Source organism: Equus caballus, chromosome 20 (assembly GCF_041296265.1).
Source record: "Equus caballus isolate H_3958 breed thoroughbred chromosome 20, TB-T2T, whole genome shotgun sequence".
NCBI lineage: Eukaryota > Metazoa > Chordata > Mammalia > Perissodactyla > Equidae > Equus > Equus caballus.
The window spans coordinates 29,876,010-29,896,773 of record NC_091703.1 but is presented as its reverse complement, the minus strand read 5'-3'; the positions used below and the strand labels follow the sequence as shown (position 1 = coordinate 29,896,773).

The 20,764-nt window shown below is 38.9% G+C and overlaps 1 long non-coding RNA gene and 3 other non-coding genes across 4 annotated transcripts; all 4 read left to right on the top strand.

The window, feature by feature from the left end:
- The first annotated feature begins 833 nt into the window (after positions 1-833).
- LOC138919459 (uncharacterized) lies at positions 834-11,349 on the top strand. The gene is made up of 2 exons (XR_011429659.1): positions 834-1,878; positions 10,530-11,349. It is a non-coding gene; the product is annotated as an uncharacterized lncRNA (long non-coding RNA).
- On the top strand, positions 10,341-10,412 carry TRNAA-AGC (transfer RNA alanine (anticodon AGC)). The gene has a single exon. It is a non-coding gene; the product is annotated as a tRNA-Ala (tRNA).
- A 3,740-nt stretch (positions 11,350-15,089) lies between the features above and the next one.
- Positions 15,090-15,161, top strand: TRNAA-CGC (transfer RNA alanine (anticodon CGC)). Its single transcript has one exon. It is a non-coding gene; the product is annotated as a tRNA-Ala (tRNA).
- A 4,476-nt stretch (positions 15,162-19,637) lies between these two features.
- On the top strand, positions 19,638-19,709 carry TRNAA-AGC (transfer RNA alanine (anticodon AGC)). Its single transcript has one exon. It is a non-coding gene; the product is annotated as a tRNA-Ala (tRNA).
- Positions 19,710-20,764: the final 1,055 nt, after the last annotated feature.

The following is a 20,764-nucleotide window of genomic DNA, read 5'->3' as shown; positions in this document are numbered from 1 at the left end:
TCATTGATTTTTTTCTTTTGTTTTTATATTCTCTATTTTATCTCTGCTCTAATCTTTATTATTTTCTTCCTTCTGTTAACTTTTAGTTTAGTTTGTTCTTTTTATAGTTCCTGGATGCATAAAGTTAGATTGTTGATTTGAGATCTTTCTTCTTTTTTAATGTAAACATTTACAACTATAAACCCTTCTCTTAGTTCTGTTGTCACCACATCCGATAAATTTTGGTATGTTGTATTTTCATTTTCATTTGTCTCCAGATGTTTTCTAAATTCCTTTGTGATTTCTTCTTTAACCCACTGAATGTTTAAGAATGAATTGTTTAGTTTCCACATATTTGTGAGTTTTCCTTCTGCTATTGATTTCCAGTTTCACTTTATTGTGGTTGGAGAGATACTTGCATAATTTCAATTTTCTTAAGTTTGTTAAGACTTTTTTTGTGACCTAACATGTGGTCTATCTTGGAAGATGTTCCATGAGCACTTGAGAAGAATGTGTATTCTGCATATGTGTGTTCTGTTATATCTGTTAGGTCCAACAGGTCTATAATGTTGTTTGAATCCTCTGTTTCCTTATTGATCTTCAGTTCAGCTGTTCTATCCATAACAGAAAGTGGGATATTAAAGTCTCCTATTATTATTGTGTTGCTGTTTACTTCTCCTTTCAGTTCTGTCAGTGTTTGCTGCTGTAGGGAACTGGAACTGGCCACCCCAAGATATGTCTCTTTGGCATGAGGATTATTTTGGGGTGGTTACTTTTAGAAACTGCAGACATGGGGAAAACTCTGAAAAGCAGAAGTTACCCTTTGTAAGAGACATTTACATTTGTAAAGGAAATATCCATCTGTAAAGGTGTCTCCCTCTTCGTACCAGGAAGAAGGGAGATGACCTTATCTCTGGAAACTCTTATCAATCCAGAAGGCAAGGATTTACATCTGCATAATAACCTTACTCTTGTTTACTGTGCTTTTCTGGTAATCTCCCATAACTGACTCTCCCCACCCCCAACATCTGTCTTTGTCTTTAGCTGAGGGTGGTATTTAAGGTGAAAGCTTCTGCCATTTTGGCAAGTTGCTCTGTTTTCCTGAGCCTCTTTCATGTATACATGTTATAAAGCTTTGTTTAATTTTCTCCTGTTATTCTATCTCATGTGAATTTAATTTGTTGTCTGGCCAGAAGGACCCACAGCGGGTAGAGGAAATGTCTTCCTCCCCTACAGCTGCATATATTTTGGAGCTCAAATATTAGGTGCATATATAATTGTTATATCTTCCTGATAGTTTTTTTATCATTATATATTGTCCTTCATTGTCTCTTGTGACAACTTCTGTCTTAAAATTATTTTGTTTTATATAGGTATGGCCACCCCTGCTCTCTTTAGGTTCCAGTTTGCATAGAATATCTTTTTCCATCATTTCACTTTTAGCCTGTGTATATATTTAATCCATTTACATTTAAAGTCACTATTGACAAGGAAGGACTTACTAGTGCCATTTTCTCGTTTTCTGTATATCTTATACTTTTTGTCTCTCTTTTCTTACCTTGCTGCCTTCTTTTGCATTTTGTTGATTGTTTTTGTAGTGATATTATGGACTGCATGTTTGTGTCCTCCTAAAATTCATATATTGAAATCCTAACCCTCAATGGGATGATATTTGGAGGTGGAGTCTTCGGGAAGTAGTTAGGTTTAGATGAAGTCATGGGGCTTGGACCCCCTGATGGGATTAGTGCTCTTACAAGGACAGGAAGGAATCAGAGCTCTCCTTCTCTCCCCATCATGTGAGAATACAGCAAAAAGGTGGCTGTCTATAAACCAGGAAGTGGTTGCATCAGACACTAATCTGCCAGCACCGGGATTTCAGACTTCCCAGCCTTCACAACTGTGAGTAATAAATGCTTGTTGTATAAGCTGTCTAATCTATGATATTCTGTTATAGCAGCCCCAAGTGACTATGACAGACATATTTTGATTCTCTTCTTGTATATTCTATAGATATTTTCTTTGTGGTTACCGTTGAAATTACATAAAACATCTTAAAGTTATAACAATCTATTTTAAATGGACAATAACTTAATTTCTATTACATGTAAAAACTCTAATCTTTTGTATCTCTGCCCTCTCCTACTTTATGTTTTTGATGCCACAAATTATCTTCTTTTATATTGTGTAACCACTAACATAGATTTATAATTACTTTTTATGCTTTCATTTTTTTAAAATTCTACACCAGATTTAAAAGTGATTTGTACACCTACATTGCAATACTACAGGATTCTATATTTGTCTATATATTGACCTTTACCAGAGAGTTTTATACTTTCATACAGTTTTGTGTTGCTGTTTATCATCTTTTTGCTTCAACTTGAAGGATTCTCTTCAGCATTTCAACTTGGAGCAGGGACAGTGGCATATTTCTCTCCAAGTGACATATTTCTCACCCTTATTTTAGTAGCTGGGTGCTTGGCAAGGGGCAATAGTTTCAAGTCTTCTTGGCTTCCCTCTCCTGGCTTGGAACTTCTGCATTATATGTTGTTGTTGTTGTTTAACTTTTATTGAGATTATGATAGTTTACAACCTTGTGAAATTTCAGTTGTACATTATTGTTTGCCAGTCGTGTTGTAGGTGCACCACTTCTCCCTTTGTTCCCACCAGCCAACCCCCTTTCCCCTGGTAATCACTAATCTGTTCTCTTTGTCTACATGTTTAACTTCCTCATATAAGTGGAGTCATACACAGATTGTCTTCCTCTATCTGGCTTATTTCACTTAACGTAATTCCCTCAAGGTCCACCCATGTTGTTGTGAATGGGATGATTTTATCCTTTTTCATGGTTGAGTAGTATTCTATTGTATATATATACACCAGTCTTCTTTATCCAATCATCAGTTGATGGGCACTTAGGTTTCTTCCATGTCTTGGCTATTGTGAATAATGCTGCAGTGGACATAGGGGTTCATGGGACTTTTGGGATTGCTGACTTCAAGCTCTTCGGCTAGATACCCAGTAGTGGGAAGGCTGGGTCATATGGCAATTCTATTTTTAATTTTTTGAGAAATCTCCATACTGTTTTCCATAGTGGCTACACTAGTTTGCATTCCCACCAGCAGTGTATGAGGGTTCCTTTTTCTCCACAACCTTGCCAACATTTGTCACTTTTTGTGTTGGTTATTTTTGCCATTCTAATGGGTGTAAGGTGATATCTTAGTGTAGTTTTGATTTGCATTTCCATGATGATCAGTGATGATGAACATCTTTTCATGTGCCTATTGGTCATCCATATATCTTCTTTGGAGAAATGTCTGTTCATGTCTCCTGCCCATTTTTTGATTGGGTTCTTTGATTTTCTGTTGTTGAGTTGTGTGAGTTCTTTCTACATTATGGAGATTAACTCTTTGTCGTATATATGACTTGCAAATATTTTTTCCCAATCAATGGGTTGGTTTTTTTTGTTTCAATCCTGTTTTCCCTTGCCTTGAAGAAGCTCTTTAGCCTGATGAAGTCCCATTTGTTTATTCTTTCTATTGTTTCCCTTGTCTGAGAAGACATGGTGTCCAAAAAGATCCTTTTAATACTGATGTCAAAGAGTGTACTGCCTACATTTTCTTCTAGAAGTCATGGTTTCAGGTCTTACCTTTCGGTCTTTGATCCATTTTGAGTTTATTTTGGTGAATGGTGAAAAAGAATGGTCAATTTTCATCCTTTTACATGTGGCTGTTCAGTTTTCCCAGCACCATTTGTTGAAAAGACTTTCCTTTCCCCATTGTATGCCCTCAGCTCCTTTGTTGAAGATAAGCTATCCATAGATGTGTGGTTTTATTTCTGGGCTTTCAATTCTGTTCCATCGATCTGTGCACCTGTTTTTGTATCAGTACCATGCTGTTTTGATTACTGTAGCTTTGTAGTATGTTTTGAAGTCAGGGATTGTGATGCCTCCAGCTTTGTTCTTTTTTCTCAGGATTGCTTTAGCAATGCGAAGTCTTTTGTTGCCCCATATGAATTTTAGGATTCTTTGTTCAATTTCTGTAAAGAATGTCATTGGGATTCTGATTGGGATAGTGTTGAATCTGTAGATTGCTTTAGGTAGTATGAACATTTTAACTATGTTTATTCTTCCAATCCAGCTACATGGAATGTCTTTCCATCTCTTTATGTCATCATCCATTTCTTTCAGGAAAGCCTTGTACTTTTCATTGTATAGGTCTTTCACTTCCTTAGTTAAATTCATCCTGAGGTATTTCATTCTTTTTGTTGCAATTGTGAATGGTATTGTGTTCTTGAGTTCTTTCTCTGTTAGTTTGTTATTAGAGTATAGAAATGCTACTGATTTATGCAAGCTGATTTTATATCCTGCAACTTTGCTGTAGTTGATTATTTCTAAAAGTTTTCCAATGGATTCTTTGGGGATTTCTATGTATAAGATCATGTCATCTGCAAACATTGAGAGTTTCACTTCTTCCCTCCCTATTTGGATTCCTTCTATTCCTTTCTCTTGCCTAATTGCTCTGGCCAAAACCTCCAGTACTATCTTGAATAAGAGTGGTGATAGAGGGCATCCTTGTCTCGTTCCTATTCTCAGGGGGACAGTGCTCAGTTTTTGGCCATTGAGATGATGTTGGCTGTGGGTTTGTCACATATATCCTTTATTATGTTGTGGTAATTTCCTTCTATCCCCATTTTGTTAAGAGTTTTTATCATAAATGGCTGTGGGATCTTGTCAAATGTTTTCTCTGCATCTATTGAGATGATCATGTGGTTTTTATTCCTCAATTTGTTGATGTGGTGTATCATATTGATTGATTTGCAGATGTTGAACCATCCCTGTGTCACTGGTATGAATCCCACTTGATCGTGATGTATGATCCTTTTCATGTATTGCTGAATTCAGTTGCCAAAATCTTGTTGAGGATTTTTGCATCTATGTTCATCAGCAATATTGGCCTGTAGTTCTCCTTTTTCGTGCTGTCCTTGTCAGGCTTTCATATTAGCATGATGTTGGCCTTGTAGAATGTGTTAGAAGACACCTGCTCTCTTTTGTTTGCCATTAGCTTGGAGTATCTTCTTCCACCCCTTCACTCTGAGCTTGTATTTGTCATTGGAGCTGAGATGTGTTTCCTGGAGGCAACAAATTGTTGGATCTTTTTCTCTAATCCATCTTGCCACTCTGTGTCTTTTTATTGGAGAGTTCAATCCATTTACATGTCGGGTGATTACTGATGTATGAGGGCTTAATGCTGTCAATCTGTCACTCATTTTCCAGTTTTCCTTTGTTTCTCATCCTGTGTGTTTTGGTCTACCCATTGACTTCTGCAGTTTCTTATGCTGTGTTTCTTATTTTTTTCCTTATTTATTTTTTATGTCTTTGTTCTGCTTTTTAGTTTAGTGGCTACCTTGAAGTTTGTATTCAGAATCTTGTGCGTAACATAGTCCATTTTCTGATGTCCTCGTATTTCCTTAGTCTAAACTGATTCAGTTCCTTTCCTCCTCCCCTCCTAAGTTGTTTTTCTCATATCTTATTCCAACTTGTCTTGTGAGTTTGTGGTTAAAGTGACAAGATTGTCTTTGTTTTTGGTGTTTTCCTTCCCTTTATCCTAATGCTATAGGTGAATATTTGCTATCCTATTCTAATGCTATCTATTTGTCTCTGTACTCTGTGTTTTATGACCCCTTTCTCCCTTTTTCTTCTCTTTTTTCAGGTATGAGGGCCTTCTTGAGGATTTCATGTGGTGGGGTCTCTTGGCTACAAAGTCCCTCAGCTTTTGTTTGTTTGGAAAACATTTAATTTCTCCCCATATCTGAAGGATATTTTTGCTGGATAGAGTATTGTTGGCTGAAGATTTTTATCTTTTAAAGTTTTGAATATGTCATTCCATTCTCCCCTAGCTTGTAAGGTTTCTGCAGAGAAAGCTGCTGAAAGTCTGACAGGGGTTCCTTTTTAGGTTATTTTTTCCTGCCTTGCTGCCCTGAGTGTTCTTTCTTTGTCATTCATTTTTGCCAGTTTTACTGCTATATGCCTTGCAGTATGTCTTTTTACATTGACAAATGTAGAAGATCTGAAAGCTTCTTCCACACACATTTCTCTCTCATTCCCTAGATTTGGGAAGTTCTCTGTTATTATTTCTTTGAGCACACCTTCCGCTCCATTCTCCTTCTCTTCATCTTCTTGGATACCTATAATTCTTATGTTGCACCTCCTCATTGAGGTGGATATTTCTCAGAGACTTTCTTCATTTCTTTTTAGTCTCAGTTCTCTCTCCTCTGTCTGGAGCAATTCAACATGTCTATCTTTGATTCTGCTGATTCACTCCTCTATGGTGTCCACACGAGCATTCAGGGAATCCATATTTTGTTTTATCTGTTCCATTGTGTCTTTCATCTCTAGTATTTCTGATTGATTCTTCTTTATAGTTTCAATCTCTTTTGTGAAGTAGCTCCTGAACTCGTTGAATTGTTTCTCCATATTCTCTTTTACCTCACTGAGTTTTTTGATGATAGCTATTCTGCAGTTATTGTTGTTTACTTACTTCTGAGTCCTCAGGACAGAATTCTGGGTATTTGTTTTCCCTCTGGTCTGGAGTTTTGATGAATTGCTTGATGCTGGAGGAACGGTTTTTTCCCATTGTGATTGTTATTCAGTTGCAGTTACAGCCTATCACCACTGGATGGAGGTTGAGAGCTGAGTATTCTGAGCCCTCCGCCTTCAGCCAAGATGGCTGGCACAGTGCAGGGCTGGCAGGGCACTTTTTCTTGCTGTAATCCCCGGTTTCCTGATCTGCTCTCACTATCTGGTCTCCTAGGGTCTTGGTTCGATGAGGTCACACCCTGTGAAAGCTTTTGTACGTTAGAGGGATTCCCTCTAGGCTGCAAGGGCCTAGGGAGTCCTGGGTGATCCTGCGGATGTGCGACCCCTCCCCCACTCCTTCCCTCACGGATCCTCCCAGGGCAGTGATCCCAGTCTTTAGGGGAGGGAGTAAAGTCCTCTCTTACCCCATTCCAACTCCTCCGAGGGGGGCTCCAGTCTCTCCACCCTCTGTTGTTTGGCTGCCATGACTCCTCAAGGATTCCTGTGCTATGAGGATATTTTCTGTTGGAATATGGTTGTTCCTTTTTGTTGTAAGTTGGAGGGGAGAGAGTCCTGGGCAAGCTCACTCTGCCATGACACTGACATCACTCCCTGCATTATATATTTTATTGTGTTTGTGTGTGTGTGTGTGTATATGAAGGATATTGACTTTTGTGTGTTACTTTTCTAATGTACCACTTTACTGAAATCTCATTGTTTTGTAGTAGTTTTTTTCATTTATTCTTTTGGATATCTGATCATAACTCTGAATCATAACATAGTTTCCCCTGCTTCTTTCACTTTTAGGTCTTTAACAGTCTTGTTAATTGAGTTGACAACTATCTGCAACTTAATATTAAATAGCAGTGGAAATAGTAAGCATCTTTATTTTGTTCCTGTCTTTACTAGCAAAGCCACTAGTGCTTCCCAATTAACTAAAATGCTAGTTTTTGCCCTGAAGTATATAAGCATGTTATTGTGTTGAGACATGTCCATCAATTTTTATTTTATTGAGTGCTTTTAGTGTATTTCATTAGTTTCTTATGGCTGCCATAACACATTACCACAAATTCGGTGGCTTAAAATAGCAGGAATTTATTCTCTCACTGTTCTCTAGGTCAGAAGGCCAAAACCAAGGTGTCAAGAGGGTCATGCACCCTCTGAAGTCTCTAGGGAAGGACGCTTCTTTGCCTCATCTTAGTTTCTTGCTGGCTCCCAGCAATCCTTGGCTTGTAGTTGCATCACTGCAATCTCTGCAATCTCTGCCTCCTTGTCACATGGCCTTCTTCCCTCTGTGTATCTCTGTCTCTGTATATTTTTGTCTTATGAAGATATCAGTCATTTGATTTAGTGCTCACTCTAGTTCGGTATGATCTCATCTTAACCAATTACATCTACAATAACCCTATTTCTAAACAAGGTCACATTCTGAGGTTCCAAGTGGACATAAATTTGAGGGGCACACTCTTCAACCCACTATAATATTAAATATATGTTGACTTTTGTCAAATAGCTTTTCTGCATCTATGGAGACAATTATGTATGTTTTTTCTCCTTGCCTCTATCAGTATGATGGATTATATTAATTTTGTTAAAGAAAAACCAGAGCTGGACAGTAGCTAAAGCAAAGTAGATTTCTTTCAGGGGAATAGGGGGAAAGAGCAATAGGGGAAAAGAGGCCTCAGTATAGAACTGGGATCAATTCCAAATACAGCATGGGCAAGTGGGAATTTATAGCCAAGGAGTGGGTGTTGGGAGTGGGTAGGGTGCCAGCGGCTAGAAAATTACTAAGAGGAAACATCAGAGGTAAGGAACGATCATGACTAAAGATACCTAATGGGATTCTTGCTGAAATCAGGCCAAAGTAATCAGACATCACCTGGGGGATGGCAAAGGATGAGGAACTCAATTACATATGGAGAGTGATCAGATATGGAGGATGAGGATTCTACTTAAACCAACTTAGTGGGATTCTCACTAAAACTGGACAACACAGAGATGAAGACAGAAGTCCGAAAGTCAAGGTCTAGTTGAAAAAGTGTTGAGGGGACCCTGAGTAGAGTTTGGTAGAGGAGAAAGTCTTTGTCAATAACTTCCTTAACAAAGACTGATCTTTGCATTTCTGAAATTTCTTGGGCATCCTGTGTTATGTGAAATGGGCTTGTAGTTTTCATTTTTGGTGCAAATTGAAAATGCTTGTGGTGGTTATATTCACTTTATAAATGAACAGGAAAGTTCCTGCTTTTTCTGTGCTTTGAATAATTTCAGCAGCAATCATGATTTTCTGATATTTAGCAGTTTGATAGAATGTCCTTGTGAAAGTATTTGCTCTTGGTGTCCTTTTTGGGGGTGTGCCTATTCAACCATTTTCTCTATTTTTCTAACATGATGATATATTTAGACTTTCTGTTTCTACATGGATTAATTTAGGAATACTGAATTTACAAAATCCACTTCATCTAAGTTTTCAAATCATTTGCTGAATTGTGCTATAACATTTCTTATGATTTTTAAAAAGTTCTTCTGTTTTGAGGGTTATTTCCTCCAGTCAGTTCTAATTTTGCATGTTTGCACTTATTTTCTGTTTTCTTGAGAAGGTTGGCTAGAGGTTTGTTTATTTTATTGACTTTTCAAATATTCAGGTTTTTGTTTATTTGAATTTTTTAACTCATTATTTTCTGAGTTTGTCTTTATCAACCCTTCCTTACGCATTCTTCTGGTTTATTTTGTTGTTCATTTTCTAACATCTTGAGCTGATTTTTTTTTTAAAGATTGGCACCTGAGCTAACCTCTGTTGCCAATCTTTTTTTTTTTTCTTCTTCTTCTTCCCAAAGCCCCCAGTACATAGTTGTATATTTTAGTTGTAGGTCCTTCTGGTTGCGCTGTGTGGGATGCAGCCTCAGCATGGCTTGATGAGCAGTGCCATGTCCGCGCAGGATCCAACCAGCAAACCTTGGGCCCCCGAAGTAGAGGACGAACTTAACCACTCTCCCACCGGGCTGGCCCCTTGAGCTGGTTGTTTGATTCATTTATTTTTCATCGTTATTAATGTCCTTTTAATCTCTGGAGAAGTACAATTTACCACACTACCTTATTATATCTTTTGCCCTTATAAGCGACTTCCCCAATGTTAGTTGAGGCTCTGTAGGTTTGTTGGACCGGAAGGGAGAGACTCAGAGTCTCAGAGAAGGATGCGGTTGGTGAACCAGTCCAGCTGTGAGGAGGGTTTTACAAAGGGCTAATGCGCATCGCAGGTGTAGCCTCCTTGCTTAAATCGCTGTCCTGACGTTCTCCTGACGGCGGAGAGTATTCTGCCCGAAAGGGGGCGCGATCTTCGCCCGCGCGCCGTCTCTCCCGGGTGACAGACACGAACAACTCTGCATTTGTCCTTCCGTATTCTCTCCCCTTCTGGAGCTAATATGGTCTGTATCTCTCGCGTTATACTTCGTGGCTTTCTGGCAGCCCTTTAGAGCGTCAGGGAAAGAGAAGAAAAGAGAGAGTGAAGACATGAGAGAAAATGTTTCATCCCAGGCTCTTCTACTGGCAGGGAAGTGACTCCAGACTGAAAGGAGTGCAAGGATCCCAGGATCACCAATGGGACCTTTCGGTCTAGAATGAAGTCTACACTTTTTTCAGCCAAACGTAACACAAAGCTTAGATTTAAGATTTTGGAAATAGCGAGATGAAGTAGAATGTACTTTGACTTGATTCTAACTTTTGCAAAACCCACCCAAAATGGCTGTGTTCTATCTTGAATATATTCCCGAGTGGAGCATTTACCCGAGGGGGTGTAGCTCAGTGGTAGAGCGCGTGCTTAGCATGCACGAGGCCCCGGGTTCAATCCCCGGCACCTCCATTTTCGGTCTATTGTCTTTTACACTGTTTTACTCCTTTTCCTGCTCAAAAGGAAAGTAAACCTGTTTCACAAAGACTTGCCGTTCGTTAATATTATTTTACTGCCCTGTTTCTACAGCTCGTGCTTGGCAACACCTAGGGTGGCTGCGTAAGCAAAAGGAGGAAAAGATGGAAGGAGAAGACAAAGACTCGGCTCGCTCAGCAGCTCGAGATTTCGAAACAAGACGTCGCCAAACTGCCGACTTCTTTTGCCTTTGGTTCCTTTTTGCAGTATTATTAATAAAGCAAGAAAGAAAAGATAAGGATGGAAAGATTTAACAAAAGGAAAACACAGTCTCTAGTGCAATTTTTCTTAGTTTCTTTTGTTTCCTGAGCCATGTTGGCCATAATCAGACTGCAGGTTGAAAAAGGAGAAAAGCGGACCCTTCCAAACTGGAAAATTGAGAAATTTACGTTCATCAATTAACGTGGAGAAGGCACACTATGGCCGCGATAGTTCCTTTGAGAAGTACATTTGGCTGAAAATCTCAAAATTCACAGATTAATTTCCAGTTTTGTTCTGTCTTTACTCTTAGCCGAGAATTGGACTTAAATAGATGACTTAAATTTACCTGAGATAGTAGCGCCCTCTACCGGGAAGAAATTTTCCAAATGCTTTGTCAGTGTGGTCCTTGGACCAAAAAAGTTGGCGGCTCCTGAGAGCTTGTTAGAAACGCAGAATGTCAGCTCCATCCCAGACCCGCTGAACTAGAACCAGCATTTCAACAGGATCCCCAAGTGATTCTTTTGCACATTAAAGTTTGAGAATCACTGTTTTGAGTGCTGTGACGTGGATCAAGAGGACATATATTATAAATATATGGCTGTATTTTAATTTTTCCAATTTCCTATTCCAATGTAGGAAAAAAATAAAAATAAATGTTATTTCTATTGTTGAACCATTTTTGCGTTCTAATCATTGATCTGTTCCCCTTCCATGGTAATATATTTATTAATATTTTTGAATCAATATACACAATAGAATTTGATGTGGTTTCTTCTACTTTTTAATAAAAATTTTGCAAGTTTTGCAGTCAAGATCATGCTAACTTCCTGTATGAACTGGGAAGTTTGTATCTTTGTTTCCACTCAGCAACACTCTAACCAGGATAAGATCTTTCCCAAGTTGTCTTGGCTTTGGGATTTACTTCTTCAAAAAAAGATTCAGAACTAGTGCTCAGCAAGGGGTCATTTTCTATTCTGTTGACATATTTTCTCTCTCTTTGTTTTCAAAGTACAGTTTCACAACGTCTTTTTGCCACTTACATCCACTGTGTCAGGAGAAAAGTATTCATATGCTCCAACTGAGGGAATTCATCAAGTTGCAAAAGGAAAATAGACAAAACATGAAAAAGAAGATCATAAATTATCACTATTACTTTTCTGTATTATATTAGGCTTCATGCCCAAATGGAAATACTCTTTCCCCTTCTAATCATAGACTTCTCCAAGGGACTCCACCTCTGTAAGTTATGGGAGAAGAAGATAGGGTGAAAAAGCCAAAAGCTTAGTATGAGAAAGCCATAGGAAACATAGATGGAAATTTCAAAAAATTATATGTCAATAAAAACAACGTGTGTCAAACTAAGGTACTTCTTTGATGTGAACCCATGTGTAACTTTGGCCCAGGACAAGAATGACTCATTTTAAAGTACATTGTAGATGAATTCTGAAAAGTCAACTCTGTTTTATTTTGGGGTTCTATCCTACAACATGTTCATCTTTTGTTTAGCTTTCTTTGGGGAGAAATTAAAGATTAAAGAGTTCTGGGCAGGGAGGGGATGCAGCCACGTGTGTGAAACCCTGTGTGAATGTACAGGAGGTGGCAGTTGGGCAGGACTATTGGCTGCACAGGAATGTGGAAGCAGGCACCATCCATTAGGCTATGCAGTCATTCTGACTCAAAACGCAGTACTTTATTTTTTCAAAGACATTTAATAGGAGAAAAAAAGGTTGCTCAGTCCTTTACTGCCTACTTTGGGAACAGTTTCTTCAAATTCAATCATGGTGGGAGACTTAGAGCAATATAACTAAACCTCCCTGTCCATGTCAACAAATTGAGATGTTGTAAACACTAAAGAAAATCATGAGCGTGAATTCAGTTTCCAGAGCATAACATAGAAGCTCTTTTCGTGAAAACTTCACCCCTTTTCATCTGTCAACTTTGTGTGTGTTGTGTCTGTGTTAGCTAACACCTTTATCACATCATATAATTATAATTTCTTCTAGTGGTGGGAACAATTAAGATCTAGTCTCTTAGCAAGTTTAATGTTTATAATACAGTTTTGTTGTCTTTAATTCCTGTATTGTGTATTAGATCTCCAGGACTTATTTATCTACCAGTTGCAAGTATGTGCCCTTAAACATCGTTCCCATTCGCCGACGCCTCAGGCTTCGGTACCCACCATTCCACTCTCTGTTTTCTCTAGTTCACTTTTTTTTCTTAGATTCCACATACAAAGGACATCATATGGTATTTGTCTTTCTCTGACTTATCTCACTTAGCATAATGTCTTCAAGGCCCATCCTTGTTGTAGCAAATGGCAAGATTTCCTTTTTTTACCTTACTGAATAGTGTTCCATCATATGTATATACCACATCTTCTTTATCCCTTCATCCTGGCCCGTCAACTTTTTAAAAATGGCACGCAACCAGTTACAGTTTTCTCCCTGGTCTTAGATGCATTAGAAATGCACTTCTGGGGTGGCCCAGTGGCTGAGTAGTTAAGTTCTCATGCTTGGCTTGGGCAGCGCAGGGTTCGCTGGTTCAGATCCTGGGTGCAGACCTAAATACCACTCATCAAACCATGCTGTAGTGGCATTCCATATAAAAAAACTAGAATGACGTACAACTAGGATATACAACTATGCACTGGGGCTTTGGAGAGAAAAAAAAAGAGCAAGACTGGCAACAGATGTTAGCTCAGGGTCAATCTTTCTCACAAAAAAAATAAAATAAAAAGCACTTTGTATGTCTGCAGGTTTCCTGAATAGAGTAATTGGGTATGAGTGAGTTCTATCACCCGAGATAAATGGTTATTTCATCAGAAGAATCTCATATATTTGGAACTCATCCTACCATTTCCCAGTGAGTAGATATTTCAAGCATGCAATGGACAGAGTTTGAACGCTGTTACAGAAAATTAATAAACAATTTTGGTGTTCAGTGTATTTTGGGGCAAACAGAAACGAAACAAAATCTCCTTGTGAGGAACTTGTGGTAATCCAACCAGGAGCTAGGTTTCTCCAAGTGCAATTTAGAGGATAATTATTTGATGACTCTGGAAACTTTCATAATTGTGCTTTCATGCCATCGAACAGCCTGGATAATTTCCCACTTATCCTCCCAGCCCTCTCTCTCTCTCTCTCACACACACACACACACACTCATGTACCAGAGCTTGCAGACTTTTGTGGGGGCCACTTCTCTAGTGCTCAATTTCGGTGAAACCTGAAACTTCCTTTTCCTCCTATCTATTCTACCAGCCCCATGAGCCAACTGATAGGGAAATCTGCCAAACTGATAAGGTCCTTTCAATTTCAAAAGAGATTCAATGATATACTTACTAATAGAGGCAAAGACGTAGATGAATGAGGAAGAGATAACACCTACTAGGAGTCTGGTACCAGGAAGTGAGTTTTTCTGGGTCTTCATTGGAAGTTTCAAGGCCATGGTACTAACCACTGTGAATCCTAGGGTTCAAGATCAGTCTAGGAAAAAGTTCATTTTTTTGCTTTATACAATTGTCAGTAAATGAGTTCCTGCTCTCTCAATCTCAAAGGACTCCTTCAGTTCTCATTCTACTCACTCTACATTCTTGTGCCTGCTGATCACTCCCACCCCCAAGTATTCAGATCAGACCACTGGGCTGAGAGTTCACTGTGCTTCATTGACAGCTGGGATCCCATAGATAAATATGCTAAATTCAACAAGCCTAACACCAAACCCCTCTCCTTCTCCTAGTCTCTCTTCCATTCTCCCAAAGAGTAACAACAACAACAAAAAATATCTCTCTTTTTCTTTTCCTCCTGTTTGTTGAATGATTGGGCTCTTTTTATGCCCTGCCTTTCTTTCTTGGTCTGCAAAACCCAATAGGTCTCTCCAATCTGTCTATCTACCTATTAACTTGCTTTCAAAATTCCACACTTCTTTCTACCCCTAAATCTGCTGTTTCATTCATGCACTGGGCATTGTTCTCCTGGACTATTTCATGAACCTTCTTAGTTGCCTTCAGGCTGTAATAAAAATGAACAGACCCTTGGTAATGAATTGGTAACAAATTGCCCATGGTTTTTATTCTCACTCGGGTTTTTCCCATCAAAATTTTGCCCTTAACATTCCTATGGAGCAAACAGCAAATAGTAAGAAGTGTTATATGCAGGGAAAATCTGGTCAATTTTCTGATGCACGTTTTCAATATTTTGTGTTCCATTTCAAGCTTTATTTGTTAAAGAATCAGTACCCCCCACAGCTCCCAGGGGTCTTCTATTTTAAAGCTGTCACAAATCCTGCTCTTAAACCCACTACTGCTAAAACAGCAAAGAGGAATTGGGAAGAGAGGGGTCCACAGAATATAGTAAGATAGTTTCTGAGGAACCTCCACAGTGGAGCTCAGGGCCACGCCTAGGCTCACAGCAAGGGGGTGTAGCTCAGTGGTAGAGCGCATGCTTCGCATGCATAAGGTCCCGGGTTCGACTCCTGGCACCTCCAAGCAGTAGCTGCCTGGTGTTTAAGAAACACGGTGTAAGCTATTCTCTTGGGGCTTTTTTTGTCCTTTACTCATTGCCTGCTCACAAGAAAAGTAAACACGTGATCCAAGACGTTCATTTTAATGCTACACTATTTAAACTTCATGAGGCTTAAACCCACTCAAAGCAGGTTGCAGAGCAGAAGTTTACATGGTCTGTTAGTTGTGCGTGATAGCCATTAAAAACTACTATAAACTTGGCAGCTTAAAACAACAGAAATGTATTCTTTCACTCTTCCGGAGGCCTGAAGTCTGAAATTAGTATATCACCAGACCAAAATCAGGACACTGGCAGAGTGATGTCCTCTGCAGAGGCTCTAGGGAAGAATCCATCCTTGGCCTCTTCCAGCTTCTGGTGGCTGCCAGCATTCCTTGGCTTGTGGTAGCATCACTCCACTCTGTCTCCATGGTCACATTGCCTTCTCCTCTGTGTGTGAAATCTCCCTCTGCCTCTTTTTTATAGGGACATTTGGTTACCTTGGGCCTACCCAGATAATCCAAGGTAATCTACCCATTTCAAGATCCTTAATGTAATCGCGCCTGCAAAGACAGTTTTTCCATATAAGGTAACATTTACAGGTTCTAGGGATTGGGACCTGATATCTTTGGGAGCCATTATTCAGCGTACTACTGCATAGGATCCCCTAAACCCAAAACAATAAGTGTGCCGCCATATTAACAAATTCATCATCTTGGCTTCTATTTTCCACTATTATTGAGAGAAGGAAAAACAGGAAAAGAAGAAGAAAATAAGAGGCCTGAGGAAAAATTGCTTGAGTTTCCTTCGTTTTCTCTGGAGTTTTTAGGACAAGGAACCAAAAGTCTTCCCTCTGATTTCTCTACTTATCTTCTCTCTCCATCACCAAAAGTTTGGTTCAACAATAAGCCCGAGAATACTAGGTGAATGAGTGGGTCGATGCTACTGCAAATGACAGCTGTGTGGCTGGAGTCCTGCCAAATATGGAAAAAAAAAAAAAGAAGAACCTGATTTAAATGACTCAGACACCCTACTTGTGCCGAATTGCTATTTCATACTACCCAATTTCCTTTTATTTTATCACTCATCTTGTTTTCTTTCTTTTAAAATCTGAGAAGAGATTTTTCACATATTGAGGTATATAGGGTAACTGTTGGACTTCAAAACTGATTCGGCTTGAGCTAAAAAGCCTGAGTTATGGCCTATCAAACATACATTGTACATCTGCTTTTACCATGAAAGAATGCACTCTCTCAAGGTAAGAATGCATATTTCCCCTCCCTACACCCTATTGATAATGCCCTGTGGGTAATGCCCAGATTAGTCCCTTTCTTGACATCGGGATCATGTTGACCTGTTAATTTGCAACTAAATACCTCTTTGAAACTTTGATGAAAACATAACCTGGGTGTGTTTAATGTATGGTCTTTGTTCTAAAAAGATACAAGACTGTACTGAAAACCATACTGCTCCGGAAAGCTTTCTAAGGTCTTCCTGGGTTATAATCCTCACTCTGGCTCAAGTAAAACGCACCTTATTTCTCTTATCTACAGAATGGTTATTGGTTATTTTGCGCTGACAAATCTCTAAATAAAATTAACATCAAATATGCTACTAAAGAAGTAGCAAAAAAAGTTTTTTGGGTATGTGTGTCCAAATGGAAATTATTAGCTGCCAAAACAAGAAGACAAATAATTCGCAGGTGTCTAGGACGTTTTCACCGTAGAGAAAGAACAGCCATTTGCTCTCCTGTTTCCTGTCCATACAATCATTTCTGCTTTGTATTTCCAGATACTCCTCAAAATTTCTAGTCTACCATCAGCCCCTTCAAGGGGTTTTTATGGTTTCAAATTAATCACTGTCTGTGCTCATCTTTACTTCTGAATAATAGAGAGGGGAGGGAGTCTGTCTCCCAACCTCACTCTTTCTTTCCTTACCAGGGCAGCCTTTCTTCACCTCCCGGCTCTGAGAAAGAAATTCAATCTCTTTCAAATGTCCTAAATTGATTAACTCACAAGCAAGGAGCATGAAAGGGAAACAGAGCAAAACACCTGCTAAATTCTAATATAAATTGGGAAATCTGCATCTTTGTCTCTGCTTAGCAACATTTTAAATAGTATGGGAACCACCTGAGAAGTACATACTGTCCAAATCTTGAGATCATTTCAGAACACCATGTTGCCTATCCCTCAATAACCAAGAACCATAGAATATATATGTATGTATATATTTTGACAAACACTATTATTTTTCTAAACTATTTGAGAACAATTTGCAGACATTATATCTTTTTATTATACACTTCTACCTTTTCTTTTTCTTTTTTCTGCTGAGGAAGATTTACCCTGAGCTAATATCTGTTGTCAATCTTCCTCTATTTTGTATGCGAGCCACTGCCACAGCATGGCCACTGAGACAAGTGGTGTAGGTCTGCACCCAGGAATGAAACCTGGGCTGCCAAAGTGGAACACACCAAACTTGACCATTAGGCCACCCAGGCTGGCCTTCCTAATCTTTTTATTGTACACTTTAGTATGTACTTCTTAAGAGCAAGAAAATTTCCTTACCACAGAACAATGATCAAATTCAGGAAACTTAACACTGATAAAATAGTACTATCTAATATACAGTCTACATTAACTTTAATTTTACCAATAAAATCCTTTGCAGAAATTTCTCTCCCAAAGTAGGGTCTATTCCAGGATCACATATGAATTTGGTTACTCTTTAGTCTCCTTTAATTAGGAATGGTTTCTTAATCTTCTTGTCTTTCATGAGATTGATATGTTTTTGAAGAGAAGATGGCAATGATTTTGTAGAATGTTCTTCAACTTATGTTACAATTAGACTAGATTTAGAGTATGAATATTTGGGAGGAATAACACAGAAATGGTGTTGTTTCCCTCTATTACACCAGGAGGCATGTTTTGTCAGTTTTTCCCATTATTAGTGATATTAGCTTTGATTACTTGGTTAAAGTTGTATCTACCAGGTTTCTTTCCCTATAAAATGATAATTTTCCCCTTTGCAATTAATAAGTAATCTGTAGAGAAATACTCTGAGACTATATAAATAACCCGATCCTCATCAAAATTTTACCTATGTTTTTTAGCATTGATTTATGAATTTTGCCTGAGTCGATCATTATTCTTATCATTGCCAAATGGTGATTTCTAACTATTATTACTTCTATATTTATTAGTTGGCATACCACTGTAAAGAAAACTTTCTCTTCTTTCATGTTTATTCATTTAAGTATCCAACGATTATAATCATTTATTGTCATTATTCGTGGTCAAAGTGTCTCAGATTTGACCAGTGAGTGGTCCTTCAAGTTGGCTTCTGGATCCTTTTGAATCGTCCCCAACATTTTTGGGTGCCTATATTCTAGCTCACAAAGATGTCTTAGGTTCATCTTGCACTTTCCCTTATCCTAGAGTCAGTGACTTCTACAAGTAGCTCTGGTCTCCTTTAGTGGAGAATGGTATTTAAAAATCCAGATATAGGGCTAGCATTGCTTATTTCTACTGATGTATTGTTTCTTCTAGGTCCTGTTAGCAGACACATCTGGGGGAAAATGGCAATTTTATATACACATATAAATTTATATATATGCATATAATTATATATGTATATAATTTTACTTGCATATATATGCACACACACATATATATAATTTCATCCTGATGCCTCTAATCCCCATCCTTAGCTAACAGGGCTATTTCTTACCTCCCTTTCTCACAGCAAGAGCCCTGATTTCCAACAGCAGTATATATATTAATTTCCCCAATCACACAAAAGTAAATCCACACAGCCACAAATAAAAATAAATAAAATTCACGCAAAGTATCAGAATTGCTATATCCTTAATACTACAAAAAATAACCCTACTATATAGAGGTTAAGATTTGTTGGGGGGCTTTTCTCTTTACAATTAGGACAGAATACCATGTACAATATTTACTTGAATGTGTTCTTTCTTTTTCTCTTCAATGTGGTTACGTTATCCTTTTGAAATGCAATTAGATTTGTGTCTATTTGTATTCAATTTTAGAGTATCTTCACACACACTTGAGTCAGTTTTACTTTTCAACCATGTAAAACATTAAAGTATCCAGGAGTCAAAAGAGAACAAAGTAATGTGAAGAAAAGTTGCAGGAGAATGAAGTATCCCCGGACACCCAAGAATGGAAGCGCGCTGCAGGCAATCTAAACTGATAGGAAGCCGACTTCGAGGCGGGTGATCACGAGCTGCCCACGAATCAGGAACCGTACCTTTCTGTGTACCATTAAGGTACCTTTCTCCTGGAGTAGCAGCGCCTGAGAGAGGATGTAGTGTAGGAAGTTTAGAAGTAGCAGAATCGAACATAAAGTAGCTTTGTCTTGATGGCTCAGTCCGCTGACTCAAACAACCGCGGACATCTAAGGGTCACAGCGGCCCTCTGATAGAGGGGCTGCCGTAGGGGGTATAGCTCAGTGGTAGAGCGCGTGCTTAGCATGCACGAGGTCCTGGGTTCAATCCCCAGTACCTCCAACCTTTTTCCCTCCTTTCTCGCACGTCCTAAGATCTGCTACCTGAAACGTTGTCAAACGGAGTTGTTATGGCTGTGGGAATTCTTTGCTAACCATTTTGGGACACAGGGAGGCAACTGTGCTCAGTCCTAAAGTTATTTGTTGTTAGTTCTGTTATTCATCCAATCTCTCCAAGCGCTCTCGGCAATCACCAGCACGTGGGCCACCGTCAGTAGGCTTGAGAAGCCAGTTGCAGTTTTCTCAACCACCCAGTCAGTTTCCACTTGTACGGAATCTGAACATCAGGAAATGTGGGTCTGTGCAGTCTAAAGGACAAGCCATCTGATTCCAGATCAGAAAATTAAGAACTCAAATTCTTTTGCGGTTCTTTTATTCTAGCTCCTTCCTAACCTAGGTTGCAGAAGGCTTAGAAGCTTTCACTAAAATATTTTGCTAGATTTCTCTGCCAGTGGCTGACGACTTGATGTGCTGGTGGTCACTTTTTTGGTCAGAGGCCCTCAAACTCTGGAGCTTACATAAAAGCCATTTAACTACAAACACACGACCAATGAGGAAAAGATAGCTATCACCTCCGTTGAAATCTGGTGAAGGGAAATAATACTTCTCTGGGTGTTCTAAGTTAGTTTCTGGTCTGAAATGGCAAACATTTTGAACTCTAGGGCCCAAGATCAGTCTAAGGGAAAGCTCATTTCTTTATTTTCCCCAAATAAAGAATAAACTCTTGTTCTCCCAATCCCAATAAATCCTTTTCAATCTCACTCTACTTACGCTCCAGGGACATCCTCCTTCCACACAACTAAACAACCCATACCTCCAGATCAGAGCTCTTTGCAGAGTTTCAGATGCTGGTATCACAGAGCTTAAGCAGAAATCCACAGGAGGATACACCGCAAGAATCTTAACACTATCTTGTTTAAAAAAATTCTACTCTTATTTTAGTCACCAAGGGGAAAAAAAATCAAGCTGCTACACATCCAGAAAGCAGGAAAGCAGCCCCTTTCTCCACCTACAGAAGTCAGGAAACCTGGAGATCTTCCATAATGCATCCTCTGCTTT